We start from the raw sequence: 15549 nt of genomic DNA on the forward strand, positions 1-15549 counted from the left end.
TTTGCTTACCTTTTCCAGCATGGTGTGCACCTGTCTGGGCAGGTGCAGATCCAGCATGTTTTTAAGTGTTGTAGCAGACTTTAAGAAGTGCAGCAGCCCCCAGAAATATTTAAAAATACCCTTTGTTTCCTGCCATCTATAGAATATGAGACAAAGAAAAGCTGTTGGTATTTTTAATTATTCCAAGTGCTTGAGCTTTTGCTCTTCAGCTTGAGAATTCAGAGACCCCGTGTGGTTGGTATTATGGCTGCATTAAATGGCCTGAGAAGAAAGATTCTGGCACAGGTTTAATATTGTTTTCAAATTGTTAGAACTGGGGGTCTCTAGTTGGCAGACGTAGGTACCACTGTCCAAATAGGGACCCTTGCTTCTAGTCAGGTTAAGGAGGAAACCCTCTGAGATAGCCCCTGCTCACCCTCTAGGTAGCTTGGCACGAGCAGTCAAGGCTAATCAGAGGCAATGTGTAAAGTATTTGCACCAACACTCACAGTAACACCGTGAAAACACCACAAACTGACTCCACAACAGTTTAGAAAAATAAAGGTATTTAATCTAAACTACACAAGACCAAAACAACAAAAATCCAACATACACAGATCAAGAATATGGTTGCAAAAGAGTTCTTAAGGTTGCGATAAAAATAATACACAGTTGTGTGAAAAGTTCACAGTTGCGTCACGTTTAGCCAACAGTACCTTTAGATGCGACAAAGTTCCAAAAGCAGAAGCTGGTGCGGTGGAAAACAAGCGATGCGCTTCTCCTGAGACCTTGGGGAGGCGATGCAACAACCCCGCTGCGGCAGTGGGCGTGTTGCGACGAATCCAGTCTGTATGGGGAGGAAGGCCACTTGTATGGATTCCGGTGCGTAGGTTCTGTAGGAAGTTTGTTCTCGCAAAGGCACGATGCGTCGATCTCGTAGGGGCTGCGATGATCTCCGGGGCGACGATGCCCGATCCAGCGGCGATCTCTCTCTCGCAGCTCCTCGATGCGATGGCTCTGCGACGATGTTCGCAGCGCCGTGATGCGGTCGGCAAGAAAGCGGTACGGAGATCTCACCCAGCGACGACAGGCTCTGCGACGACACTCGCAGAGATGTTAGCCTTCCCGCACCGGTCTGGTGCATCCCGCAAACGAAGGATGCGATGGCTCTGGCAGCGGCAACAGGCGCTGCGATGATCTCTGCCTTCGTACCGGCGGGAATTTCCTCGCACTGTCGGGGATGCGCTCCTCAGCGAGCGATATGATAACTTTTCTGTAGCAAAGTCTTTAAAGCGTGATTTCCAGCTCCCCAACAGAGGTACAACTTCCAGAGGCACCACACATGGCCCACACACTTCAGGACGGACAGAACTCTCTCAGTAGAGCTCAGTGGAAGCTGGGGGTGAAGTCCTTTTGTTCCTGGGACTTCAAAACAGGGAACCAGCTCTTCTCAGGCCTTTGGAGATTCCTTTAGTTTGAGTTTGAGTTTGAAAGGATTTGTAAAGCGCTCGTACACCTGGCGGTTTCTTGGCGCTAACTGGCAACTGCTACTCAGGGGGCAGGAAGAGTGGGGGATGTGGCCATTTAAGATGGGAAGGCTTGGGTGAAGAGGAAGGTCTTGAGGCCTCTACGGAACAGAGGGTACTGAGTGCAAGTTCTTAGGGAAGTTGGGAGGGGGTTCCAAAAAGCTGGGCCAGTGGTCGAAAACTTGGAGCCCCCCCACTTCCTCCGTTTGAAGCGAGGGACCACGAGAAGGTGGTGGGAAGAAGATCGGAGGTCTCTCGAGGGAATATAGTTTTGAATGGCTGAATTAATGAAGGAAGGGGCAGAGCCTGTCCGGGCTTTGAAGATGGTGCAGCCAAGCTTGAATAAGGCACGCTGCCGGACAGGGAGCCAATGCAGGGAGATAAGGAGAGGAGTTACATGGTGTGATTTTGGTAAGTTAAAAACCAGCCGTGCGGCTTGGTTTTGAACCAGTTGAAGACGCCTCATGAGATAGTCGGGCATGCCATGATAGAGGGCATTGCCGTAATCTAGGCGAGATGTTACCGTGGCCAGAAGTATTAGCTTGAGCGCATCGGAGGAGAAGAATCGTGAAACTCTGCGTATTGTCCTGAGGGAGAGGAAGGCTGAGGATACCACGGCAGAGACTTGAGAGTGTAGGGAGAGTTGATTGTTAATTTTGAACCCGAGAGTTTTAACTGAAGGTACAGGAGTGGGTGGGGAGCCTAAAGAAGGGGGCCAAAAAGAAGAGGACCAGGGACTGGAGCAACCACCTGTCAACACCAACTCCGTTTTATCGGGATTGAGTTTCAGGTGGTTGAAGTTCATCCAGTCCTGGATGAAAGTCATGATGGACTGAACATTAGACATTGACTCGGGGGAAGAGGAAAGGGAAAAAAATGAGCTGGAGATCGTCTGCGTAGTTGTACACAGAGACCTCCAGTTGCTGTAAAGCAAAAATGAGGGGGGCGATGTAAAGGTTAAATAAAAGGGGTGACAAAGAGGATCCTTGGGGGACCCCGCACTGGATGGGTCGAAATTCAGCTGAGTACTCACCCAGGCGAACCGCCTGAGTCCGACCGCTCAAGAAGGAGGATAGCCATAGCAAGGCTGTCCCTCCGATTCCCGCCGCCTCGACACGTGAAAGTAAGATGGTATGGTCCACCGTGTCGAATGCGGCGGAAAGTTCCAAGAGGATCAGGGCCTGAGGTTGATTAGTGTCCATTCCTTGTCGTAGGTTATCCAGTACAGATATTATTACGGACTCAGTTGAGTGAGCTGGGCGGAAACTGGCCTGTCTCGGGGCCAAAACACCATGTCTTTCCACAAACTCACTCAGGGTTTTTACTACGTGACGTTCCAATACCTTTGCCAGAAAAGGCAGAAGGGAGATGGGGCGGTAGTTGGCTGGATCCGAAGGATCCGCCCCAGTTTTTTTAAGATCGGAACGATCACTGCCGACTTAAGTGCTGGGGTAACAATGCCCTGGGCCAGCGAGCTGTTAAGAAGCGCTAGGGGCGGTGAGGGGCAATGAGTGTAGATCTGCTTCAAAATGTGAGCAGGGCAGGGATCCAACGGGGAGCCGGATTTAACCAGCGGGAGGATGGAGGAGAATGAATTGGTCGAGAGGTGAGGAATTGAATCAAGATGTGCTGTCGCTGGTGGGCAGCAAGGGTCAGTAAAACCCGGGGAAGGGAGGGGGATTTTAGCTTTAATTTTACTGATTTTGTCTAGGAAGAAGTAGTTGAGGGAATCGCATAGTGGTTGTGAGGGGGAAGGTTTGAGTGAGGCTCTGTCGGAGTAAGCGTGGTCTTGGACGATGGAGAAAATTTCTCTTGGCCGGTTCTCCGCGAACTGGATTTTGGATGAAAAGTAGGTTTTTTTGGTTTCCAGTATGGATTTCTTGTATTGTGCAAGAAGATCAGTATAACGGGTTTTAGCAACAGGGCAATAGTTCCGTCTCCACTGTCGTCCCGCTTGGCGGAGAATGAGTTTTTGGGTCTTTAGATCGTCCGAGAACCAACGGTTAGCATCTTTGGGGCGTTTGGACGAGATGCGCCTTAAAGGAGCGATGGTATCGCAGCCGGCCCGCAGCCAATTGCTGATAGCTTCTGCTTGTCCAGAAGAGGGCAGCCCGGTAAGGTCGGGGCTGGAAGAGGAGAGGGAGGTAGATAGAGCTTCGACATCCACGCGGTTCCATGATCGTGCCCAGACATTTCTCGCAAGAGTGGGCTTTGGTGATGAGAGGGGGATAGAGAGAAAGTGATCACAGAGTGATCTGACCATAGACAAGGGGAAATGGAGAGAGAGGTAACCGGGCAATCACGGTGCCAGATTTGGTCAAGGATGTGTCCCAGCCTGTGCGTGGGAGCGTTGACAACTGATGTGAAGTTGAGCGACTGAAGGGAGTCTGAAAACTCTTTGGATGTTGCACATTCCGCAGGGTCAGAGGGCCAGAAATTAAAGTCTCCCAGGATTATGATGGAAGAATGGTTAACAACCAGAGTCGCCATTAGGTCTTGGAAGCTGGGGAGAAATGTTTGAGGGGAGGACGGGGGTCGGTAGACAAGGACGCAGGTGAGTGGGGGAGTAAGGGAAGGTGAGCGAACAACTAAACAATCTGATGTACCCATGGAAGGGGAGACTAGAGGGTGAAATGTGAGTTCTTTACGGGCGATCAGGGCGACCCCTCCGCCAGGCCTACCGGAGGAGCGGTCGGCTCGAATGGCGTAGTAGGATGGGGGGAGTATTGCCAGCAGGGAGGGGAGAGAGCTGTCCGAGAACCAAGTCTCGGTGAGAAATAACAGGTCGGGTTTGTGAGAATCGAGTAAAGTAAAGAGGTCGAGCTGATGTTTGACTGCCGATCTAGTATTGAGATACATAGCAGTTATTGCTGTGGGGGGAAGGCCAGCTGGAGGCAGGATTAAAGAGCAGTTAGTTGGAGGCGTGGACATGGTGTTGGTGTGGACTTGGTTATGAGAAGTTAGTAGTCTAAGATTGGAGATTCGAGCTATAGTGGCAGCAGGTAGTGACCACTTGCCTTGAAGATCGATGAGTTGCAAATGGGAGTATTGCTTAGGAGAGGCAGAATGAGTGGCCTCTGGCCTCGGTCGGTCGCGGACGGGCGCAGACGGGCTTTCCTTAGGCGCGCCTTCGGCGCGCAAACGGTGCGCCCGCTGCGCTCGCCCGCTGCGCTTCCGGGGAAAGCACATTTTAAAGGAGATGAGTCGGTGGGCGTGGCCTCCAAAGGGGGCGTGGCCTTAATCTCGATCGTGGCGCTGGAACAGCGTCCAACGCTTGCAAATCTCAAGTGAAAATGGCCCGTGAACGGAGCCAAGTGACTGGGGGGTGAGTGAGGATTAAAAAGCACAAACAGTTAATCACAATTTTAAAAGTAAATCACTCTCCCGGCTTTCCGCCTCAGGAGTAGCGCGTTGTCAAGTGCAGACACTAGTGTTCAGCGTCGCACTTATAGTAAAGGCGGTGGGCGTGGCCTCCGAAGGGGGCGTGGCCTCAATCTCGATCGTGGCGCTGGAACAGCGTCCAACGCTTGCAAGTCTCAAGTGAAAATGGCCCGTGAACAGAGCCAAGTGACTGGGGGGGGTGAGTGAGGATTAAAAAGCACAAACAGTTAATCACAATTTTAAAAGTAAATCACTCTCCCGGCTTTCTGCCTCAGGAGTAGCGCGTTGTCAAGTGCAGACGCTAGTGTTCAGCGTCGCACTTATAGTAAAGGCGGTGGGCGTGGCCTCCGAAGGGGGCGTGGCCTCAATCTCGATCGTGGCGCTGGAACAGCGTCCAACGCTTGCAATTCTCAAGTGAAAATGGCCCGTGAACGGAGCCAAGTGACTGGGGGGTGAGTGAGGATTAAAAAGCACAAACAGTTAATCACAATTTTAAAAGTAAATCACTCTCCCGGCTTTCCGCCTCAGGAGTAGAGCGTTGTCAAGTGCAGACGCTAGTGTTCAGCGTCGCTCTTATAGTAAAGGCGGTGGGTGTGGCCTCCGAAGGGGGCGTGGCCTCAATCTCGATCGTGGCGCTGGAACAGCGTCCAACGCTTGCAATTCTCAAGTGAAAATGGCCCGTGAATGGAGCCAAGTGACTGGGGGGTGAGTGAGGATTAAAAAGCACAAACAGTTAATCACAATTTTAAAAGTAAATCACTCTCCCGGCTTTCCGCCTCAGGAGTAGCGCGTTGTCAAGTGGGACACAGCACAAAGCAAAGTCCTTCCCCTCTACTTGGCAGCAAAGCAACAGCAGGGCAATCCAGCAGAGCAACAGCTGGACAATCTTCCTTCTTCAGTTTCAGCTTTCTCCTTGGCAGAGATTCCTTCTTGATTCCAGGATGATCGAATTTTCTGTTGTCAGGGGTCCTGTACTTATACCCCTAAAAGTCTTTGTTTTCTTAGTGCAAGTGGGCCCTGAGCCCAGTCTGAACCAGTTCTGGGTGTTCCTTGAGCACTTTGTTTTCCTGGCTTCTCCTTTCCTTTCAGAGTGAGGGGCAGGGTCGTCAGCCGCCCAGCAGAAGGTGGAGCCAGCATTGTGGAAGGCAGGCACAGCCCTATTCAGGCCCAGGTGCTATCTCCTCCCACCACTCAAGTTGCAATGCAGTCATTCAGCCTAGGGCTGACTCAGCCTGCCTCCTGGGGAATCCCCAGCCCCTGTCACTCTCAAACCAGACAGTCAATACAGGCCAAGGCACACAGAAAGGTCAGACAGGAGAACAGTAACTTTCTAAAAGTACTTTTCTCAAACACAGGATTTAAAAACAACCTTTCCTAAAAGATGTGCTATTAAATTCAGAGTTCAGGGATTCCAGACTTTTATGTCCTATCTTGTTCCTATGGGAAGATATGCTGGTAGCCACTGTAGCCAGCATCCCCCATGATAGCCTATGGAGCAAGATAGCCTTACAATAGTGAAAAACAAAAATGGCTGTAATTCACTACCAGAGCATGTCACCTGCACCAGTACATGCTCTACCGTTCACATACACAGCACCCTGCCCAAGGGGGTACCTTGGGCCTTCCATAGGGGTTGCCAATGTGCGCAGAAAGGGAAGGGTTAGGCCTGGCCAGTGGGGATACTGACCAGGAGGACATGGCAGTTCACAGACTGCACACAGGCACTGCAGTGGCAGGCCTGAGACACCATTTTGGCGCTACTCCTGTGGGTGGCACAAGCAGTGCTGCTGGCCCACTAGTAGCATTTGTATCACCAGCCCTGGCACACTCAGTGCACTTTAATAGGGACTTCTTGGTGATACAAATATGGCAATTATGTGTATCCAATCACAATAACAATTTATACAGAGAGCACATGCACTTTAGCACTGATCAGCAGTGGTAGGGTGCGCAGAGTCCTATTGCCAACAGCCACGGGTCATGAAAAATAAGGGAGTAAGAAGCAAAACGTTTGGGGAAAACCCTGCAAAAAGGGCCAGTTCCAACACAAATGATTTATTTTGATGTTTAGTGCCAAAACTATTAGGTCTGACTTTTTTTATTGATAGTAACTTACATTAAAAAACTCTCAGAACAACACCCCTGGGATAACATTTTTAAAAATCCACAGCACCACCACAGTATTATCGCTCTGCTCAGCATGGCTCCCGAGTAATTTCACGGTAGTACAGAGGTATAGCAGTGCTATGGCAAAAAGAGTGGCCTTGAGGTGCTGCAAGACCATGGGAGTTGGCCAGCAATAGGATCTTGCTTGCCTGTGTAGGTCGAGCGGAGCGCCTGGCATCAGGGCAGACCTTTCAATGGAAAACACACTGGGGATGGCCAAAGGCTGTGCATAGCAGGGGATTGCTTGCCCATCTATCTATATACTTTATAGATATGGCTATGTCAAAGTCTCCATTGAAAACATATTTTTCATTTTATCAATAACATTAGCATTTCAACAAATCTGCACAGAATTTTCTACAAATAAATACACTCCTTTAGGTGCATCATGGCACACTTCATGCAGATGTGTCAAGCAGGGCCTAAAATAGGTTTCTTTGCTCCTCAATACAGAAAAAAACTGTTGGATATGAATACACCATACCTGGCCTGCATATAGACCTTCACTCTAGTAAGTGTCCTTGTTTGGCTTGATGTTAATCAGTTAAGTCGTTTTCTGGGTATTACTGTTGAAATGTGCTCGAAGAGGGTATAGTTTAGAGATATCTGGTGCTTTACTTTGCTGATATTCTGAAAATTTGTGAATCCACAGATGATTTGTGAATTCATTTCTGAGGTGAAGGACATACCTTGGACAATGGAGCTTATCCATTGTGCACGGTGGATTTACAGATCTTTGTGTGGTTATGTTTCGATTCACACTTCATTTCTCATATATGCAAACCATAAATAGCACCCCTAATACTCATGAACTCACAATATATATTATAATAAAAAACAAGACCCAAAATCACAATATAACTAAACAACAACATGTGTTTAAATAAATAAATGATCCATTCGTAGGTGTCTTGGTCAAAGTGGAAGGATACTGCTTTATGCACTCCCATCAGTAAGATGGTTTACAACACTTGTTATTGTATGTTTCATAAGGCAATGAGATAGGTGTCTGAGTTATGGTGTGCATGGCTGTTGGTTGATTTATGGATTGTGGTTGTGGGCCACCATTGACCAGGCATTGAGACTGTGGGCATGAATATGTAACTTGAGCTCAGCCAATTAGAACTGCACTGATGTTTTTCAAAAAGTGTGAGGATTTAAAGTTTGATGCCATTAAATGTTTTACTTTCAGCAGGCGGTGATGGTAAGTGCACACTACCTTTCAGTTTTGAGAAGTGCTGTTTGCTGAATGAATGGTTGTGCTATGTATGGTGGTTTCTCGGTTTTGTTCCAAGTGATTATACTACTATTTTTTATGTCTTTGTTCCTGCACTGAAAGAAGTATTTGGCTACCATACTGAGGTTGCTTTTGTATATGTTGCTGTGAGAGAAAGAGTATAACTAGGTCACTTTTCATGGTGTCTTGTTTACTTTTATGATTCATGTTTTCTCATGTTTCTTATATATTGATTGCTGTGAATTTTTTATTTTATTTCTATAATTTGCATTTGTTTGTGAAAAGAAAGTTTTTCCCTTTGAGTTCACTGGTCGTGAATACTACATGCAGAATGATCAGTGGTATACATTTATTCTAGAGTGCCGATGTATGTGTTTAGAAATTAAAAGTGTTTCTTTGTATTGTTTACTTCTTTTGTCCCGCTAAAATCTTTTTTTTATTTTTTTAATACAGCATATTTTTCATATGTTTTATTGTGCTTTGCAATTCAAATGTGACTCTGTGAGAGTCTTCTTTAATTGTTTTTTTGTAACTTTTTAAAAACTTTCTAATAGCATTGCATTGTTGTGTGCTGTGTGCAGGCAGATTGGGTGATGTTACTCTTAGTGCATTTGCCTCTGTCACGTGAGAGTGATCTTTTCTGTTGTAGAAAGTGCATTGTGTGGTTTGCATTGGTGGTGTTTTTCTACGGAACACAGTTTCTTTTTCTCTTCCACATTTCTGTGTGGCTTTTTACTATGTGTTTCTTGGTGCTCTTCGAGAGACATTGTTCTTGGTGCAAGGTTTCCTATTTTTTTTCAATTAAATAATTTCTCTCCTAATCTTTATATTTCAGCAGTCATATTAAATGCGTAGTACATCCATAGACTGTTGATTTGCAATTTTACGGTGTGTATTCTAGTGCAGCTTGTTTTCTTTCCACTTTTTTACAGCTTTATTTGGGAGAGTTATTGCTTCCCAAAGGCTGACTGCTCAGTCAGTAGTTGGTATGCTTTGATCCAAATGGAAGAGGCTGGTAATGAATTTTCTGAAAGGTTAATTCCAATACTAATGCAGATAAAGTGGCTGATTTACATCAGGAAGAACCAAGGCCTATTGTGCATGAGTGAACGGATATAAAAGTTGCAAGTGTGGTACAGCCACAAACTGGATTGCAGCTGGGGGATGGAGGACACATGCTGGATCTCATTCTTCCCATATTAGGTTCTGAAGCCTGCATTGGCTCTAACATGGTGAAACCTGTTTTGCCTCCCTTTTGTGGTGTTGCTGGTTGCAAATAAACACTGAGAACTTTTATCAATCAATTTTTTCCAACTCTGTTTTTGAGAGATGCCCAATAGTGGCCACTTAAGCCTCATTTTAAAGCTACGTGATGGACTCCCACAAGTCTTCAAGATATTAAACAGTTTAGGGATTCTAGATTTTTTGTGGGATTTATAATGAAGTAAACATTGTCTTCTTCTTCTTCTACTACTCTTTTGATGACAACTGCTATTTTTCAAGCAGGCATGAACAGAGATGGTTATTCTCAAACAGTACATCCAGCAAGAGAGCACATTGTGGCATTCAGCAAATTATGCCATGTGAAAGTATCACTGAATATATGCAAATATCATAGTCTACACTTGTATGTATCCTTCAATAGATTCCTCTGTTTGTCCAGCCAATTTGAGAACCAGTGAAATCCTTGTATGTAACCCCTTTTTAACAAAGGTCGCACTAGTCCAATTTTTCAACAATTGTTCAAATCTGAAACTTAAGCTTGTGGCATAATCTTCACTAACCTTAAAAGTTAAAAGTTACTCAACAGAGATTGTGAATCAGAAATGTCGAAAGAGGAAGAGTAGTTCCTTTTGTAGAAATAAACTGCTTGTTGTAAATATTTCAGACAGAAAAAATGTGCATCTGTTAACATGTGTTCACTTTACCAGTGACTATTTGGGGTCAGGTAGGAGAAGTGCTGAAATGGGCAGGAATTGTAGACTTCAAAATGTACATGGGAGGTATGGACAGATCTGATCAAAGGTTAGAGCCTTTTAATACAGCACAGATACACAAGGTTGACTAAGCACATTTTAATTGCATCCTTCAGTTCTTATGATGTTTTCAAACAATATTCTTCAGGTAACTAGATGCCCTTCATGTGATTTAGCAGTTTGTGATAAGCAACCTTATTGAAGTGGAATGAGGAGCTGGTTGAGGTTGAGCTAGTTTTGAAGATCACCTTTTCCTGAGTACATTTCTCCAAAAACCATAAAAGACTTTCCTTATAAGAGATGTAGAGTGTGTCCCCAAAGAAGTTCATAAAAGAATTACCATCTTTCCTTCCCTAGAGTGCCCTTTTAATCCTGACCTATACGTGCTCACATTTCTTAGACTCTACCATACACTCTGAAATACAAAGAGCAATGTTGACTCTAAAAACGAAGTGGAGAGTGCTCTGTATTACCTTGCCATACATCAAACAGTACATTTTGATGTGACTTTGCCTTATTGTAGTAACACCTGTTGTGCAGGCAAACGTAGATGGCTATCTCCTTCTCTGATAGATTTTACTTTTTGGGGAATATGTTAACAAAATTGCATGTTTAATGTGCTTTCTGTAGTTGACAGTTTTAAGTGTTTTTAAACATTTGTTTATAATTGTACACTGTTTGTGGGTGTGTATAGTGTTCTTGTTTTAAGATGTTCCTGAACCAAAAATGACTCGAAGCCTGTTAGGTGTTGTATCTGTGTGTGGCAGGTGTCTGGCTGTGTGTCTGTTGTTGTATGTGTGGCATTTGTCTGGTGGTGTGTGGTGTATTGCTAGCTAGCTGTGGGTGTGCAGCAGTTGGCTGGAGCTGGTATGTGGTGGTTGGCTGGAAGTGATGGCTGGACAGGTTGCTTAACAGTTAAGATGTTGTGTCTTTGGGATCTTCTTTGGGTTTTTCCAGAACATATGCAACTTACCCAGTTTTAATACAGGTGGTAAATTTGCTGTGTACAAGAGAGATGTTGAGGAGGTTTGCTGAGTAGAGTACTGGTTACATGAAAAGGTACTTGCTCAAGAAGGCAATGATGGAATCAAAGAAGTGGGTTGAGGGTTTCAATTTTGGTGATTTAGCTTCTGCTGAGAAGTATTGTTGATATTTTACCAACTGTTTAGAGAATTTGTAGAGAGAACTCAAATGTAGAGGTAGTTCTAACTTTTCTTTAAAAAAATGTAAACTTACTCAAATGTGTTAAAGTGATGGATGGAGGTGTATAGTAGCAATAATGTTAAGGAGACTTGGGGTATATTTTTAGTAGACTTTAAATAGATTTTTAAAGAGAAAGCCCTGCCTTCAAAATATGCTCCTAACAGCATATAGATTTTTTTTGTTAGATACTTAGAGGCACTGACACCAATTGTATTCAATAGCGCTAAGGATTTTTTTCAGCATTATATTTTACCATTTGACTAGCATCCTGGTTTCTATTTTCTTATCTTTCAGTGGCATAAAATCAGTTATGATGTTAGACACAGTTCAATGGCAATGCAATGAAGTGTAAGTGTGTTGGTATTGTAATGGAACTTATTTCCTAGAGAACAGGAGTGCGTTATAAAAAACTAATGCCAAAAAATGCTATATAGTAGATTATCTATTTAGATTGACAGATCCTATATTTTTGGTTTTTAGGTTATTCTTTGAAGGAGGATTTTTTCTTTCTCATGTGCAGACCCCATGTAGAGTTGTGACAGATGATTGTTAAGAAGAAAGTCAGAGCGATTTGGAAGAGGGGAGACTTGCTAGCCTCATCCAAGTGGTGATTAAAATAACATACGATAGAAAAAATTGGGGAATGATATGTGTTTCATACATTGTTCAATAAAGGTAAGACTGTGACTGGGAGGATACTAGATGATGTTCAGCTTGGGGGAGTCGGGCTCATAGATATAAATGTCACAATTATATCTAGATGTAGAAAACCATATGAATGGGTTTACAGAAGATTGAGTTTGTTTGTGAATAACAGTAGCACCAACCCCAATCTTTCTTATAATCAAGTGTAGGAGCAGTCCCAAAATGCTTCTCAGCGTGATTTAGCCAGATTTCAGTCAGGAACAAGAGGTTGAGACCTAAAGAGGGCATGTTTGGGGCAGACAGCTAATGATGGAATAGTTGGGCAATGTTTTGCTTGGAGAGTAGATGAGTTTCTTTTTTTTAAAAATATTTTTCTTGTTATTGCAAGAAGTTCATTGTCATCAAATTTACATAATACATCATAAAAGAAACAAATAAAAACACTAATTTCCTTTTAGACTTACAAAAGAGGACAGCAATATATACTTTCAAAGAATAATTTAACTTATGCAAAATTCGAACTGGTCTCATCAAATAACTGTTATCCGTAGTTCTAAAATCAATTTAAAAAAATCAAATGAACAATCCCCAAATTTTTTCCCTCTCTCTCAGGGCCTTGGGACCTCTTATTTTGCTATTGCTATTTCCATAGTGAAAACTTCATTAATCAAGATCCACCACTCCGTTACACTTGGAGGCTCCTTAGATATCCACAATCTAGCTATGACTAACCTTGCACATGCATATATTATAGATATCAAATCTTTATGATGGTAATGAATATCTTGGCTATCTAGTAGAACCAAATGCGCAGAGAGTGGCGGAGTTGCAATTTGCTTACTAATTAGGGCATCAGTTATTCCCTTCCAAAATGAAGATAACACCGGGCATATAAATAGCATATGTTCAATGCCAGCTGCTTCCAAATTACATTTCGGACATTTAGTTTGCTCATTTGTTTGGTTTCCTGATGACCAGTTAGTGATTTTTTGAGGAGTGTAATATAACTGACTGATAGTTCTATAAAGCTGGAGCCTTACATAGGAGGATTGGACTACCTGGTTAATTTGTCTAAGTGAAGCTGAGATCTGTTTGGGGCTGATATTTATGCCTAATCTATTCAACCATTTGGTTGCTATTTTCCCACAGTCATCTGAAGTTAAGTAACTGTAGCTTTGACTAATGAGTGACTTTGTTTTATCCGAATACAAACATTTTAATGTATCTGAAAAGGCTACTTCTTCAATTTTCATTTTTCGTACTAGAAAATCCCGGATCTGAATGTATTTGAAGTACATCCCATCATTTATTTTATATAAAAGTTTCAGAGTAGCAAGGCTTAAAAAACCATTTGATCCGTAAAGATCCCCCAATGTATTAATACCATGTCCAGCCCATTGGGTCCCAGCTCCATCCGCGAAAATATTAGATAATCCTGGATTCCCCCATAGTTGTAGTTCAGCATTATAGAAAGGGATCTTGTCCATGGTCATAATTGAATCCCAAAGTTTCTTAATATGTTTGGCGGTCTTGAATTTTACTCTTTTAAAGTAATTTGGATCATGAGCTCGGAATAGAAATTGATTGCTCTCGGGTCCCAACACAAATTGGTAGAAGAAAAGCGAACTTCCATTTTTTAGGAGACGGCTAAAGAAAGTCACCAAAAAATATAACTTAAAGTCAGCAAAAGTTAATCCCCCCTTTTCGATAGGTAACTTCAAGAGTTCAATTGACCTAAGGGCTTTTTTATAACCCCATACGAAACTGCTACAGATACCATCCAGTTTCCTAAAGAAAAGATTATTGAGTTGCAAAGGAATAGATCTGAACAAATATAAAAATGTGGGCACTATTTTCATTTTTATTAGATTAATTTGCCTCACCAAGCTGAGTGGTATCTTGTGCCAGTTTCTTAAGATAGTAGTAATATCTTTCAACATTGGTTCATAGTTCAATGTTATTACCTTATCCTCATCAGCAGCCATCTTAATTCCTAAATATGTTGCATTTGGGCATAGGCCCACACTTGGTTCTGTCGGTTTGTAATTGGCAATAACTTGGGTTTTATTAATGTTCAATTTATAACCTGGCACTTCTCCAAAATTAGTAGCTTCTTTAATTATCTCAGGAATTGCTTTTATTAAATCAGTGGTAAATACCGCTATATCATCCGCAAAAGCTGTTATTTTTAAGCTTTTCCCTCCATGTTCTACGGGGATAATATTATCTTGTGCTTCCAAAGAATTTAAAAACGGCTCCAGAGAGAGGGCGAAGAGCAGGGGTGAAAGAGGGCAGCCCTGCCTTGTTCCCCTCTCTATCATAAAGTTCGCTGACTCTGTTCCTAAGTAGTTAATCTTAGCTGTTGGGTGGTCATACATTGAGCGAACCCATCCAAGGTATTGCCCGTGAATACCATGAGTCTTCAACACCGCTCACAAGTACTTCCACCCCACTTGGTCAAATGCTTTTTCCGCATCTAACATAATCATGCCGAGTGGGGTGAGAGTAGTCGAAGCGACATCGAACGCTGTGATGGCTGTATTAATGTGTGCGGTGGTATCTGTCCCCATCACAAACCCATGTTGTTGCATATTTACAAGTTCCGGCATTATGGTGTCAAACGATTTGACAAAATGTTTGCGAAAATGTTTGCGTCCGCATTAATCAGCGAAAGGAGAAAGAAGACAAGAAAGTGCCCTAGTAGGTTATAGAAGACCCTATCAGATTAAACTTAATTTCTTACGTTTTTTAACTCATTTTTGAAAGACATTATTCAGCTTCTTTTAAATCATTAAAGAAATATGTATGCCCAGATTTCACGACTTTGAGGCGAGCAGATTCCTGAAGATAAGCAGTTGCTCCCAAAGACTTAAAGGGGTCAATACATTTACGTAGCCCCCATCTTTTATCCATTGTGACCTTACTAAGGTCAGATTTTACAAAGAAGGTTAAATTATCAATTATCACAGGATTGTTCGGTCTAGCTTTAATTGAGACTGCTTGTCTTAACAAATAGTTGCCAAAGTAGATCAGCAAAGGCCTTGGGTATTTACTCTCCTTATTCTGGAGATCATGGGCAATCTGTGTACTCACTGGAGTTGTGAGTCTAGTCCTAGTCAGATAAGTCCGGGAACGCCCTTTGGAGTAATTTGACCAGATAGGCCCTCGCATCTGAACCCTCCGAACCTTCGGGTATCCCAAAAAGTCTCAGGTTCTGCCGTCTCTGTCTAATTTCAAGGTCTTCAACTTTGTTCTGTAGGGCCCCGATATCTTCATTGTACTGGCTTGTAGAAACCATAGTAGTCGCCAAAGTTTCCTCTACTTCGAAAACCCTTTGTTGTAGTTCTTCTATATCCTTTGTTACCCCGTCCAGTTTATTTGTTACTTCATGCAAACTGCTATTATTTTACTGTTATCCTCTCTTAACTGTAAAAAG

This window comes from Lissotriton vulgaris, chromosome 1_1, assembly GCF_964263255.1.
Source record: "Lissotriton vulgaris chromosome 1_1, aLisVul1.2, whole genome shotgun sequence".
In the NCBI taxonomy this organism is placed as follows: Eukaryota; Metazoa; Chordata; class Amphibia; order Caudata; family Salamandridae; genus Lissotriton; species Lissotriton vulgaris.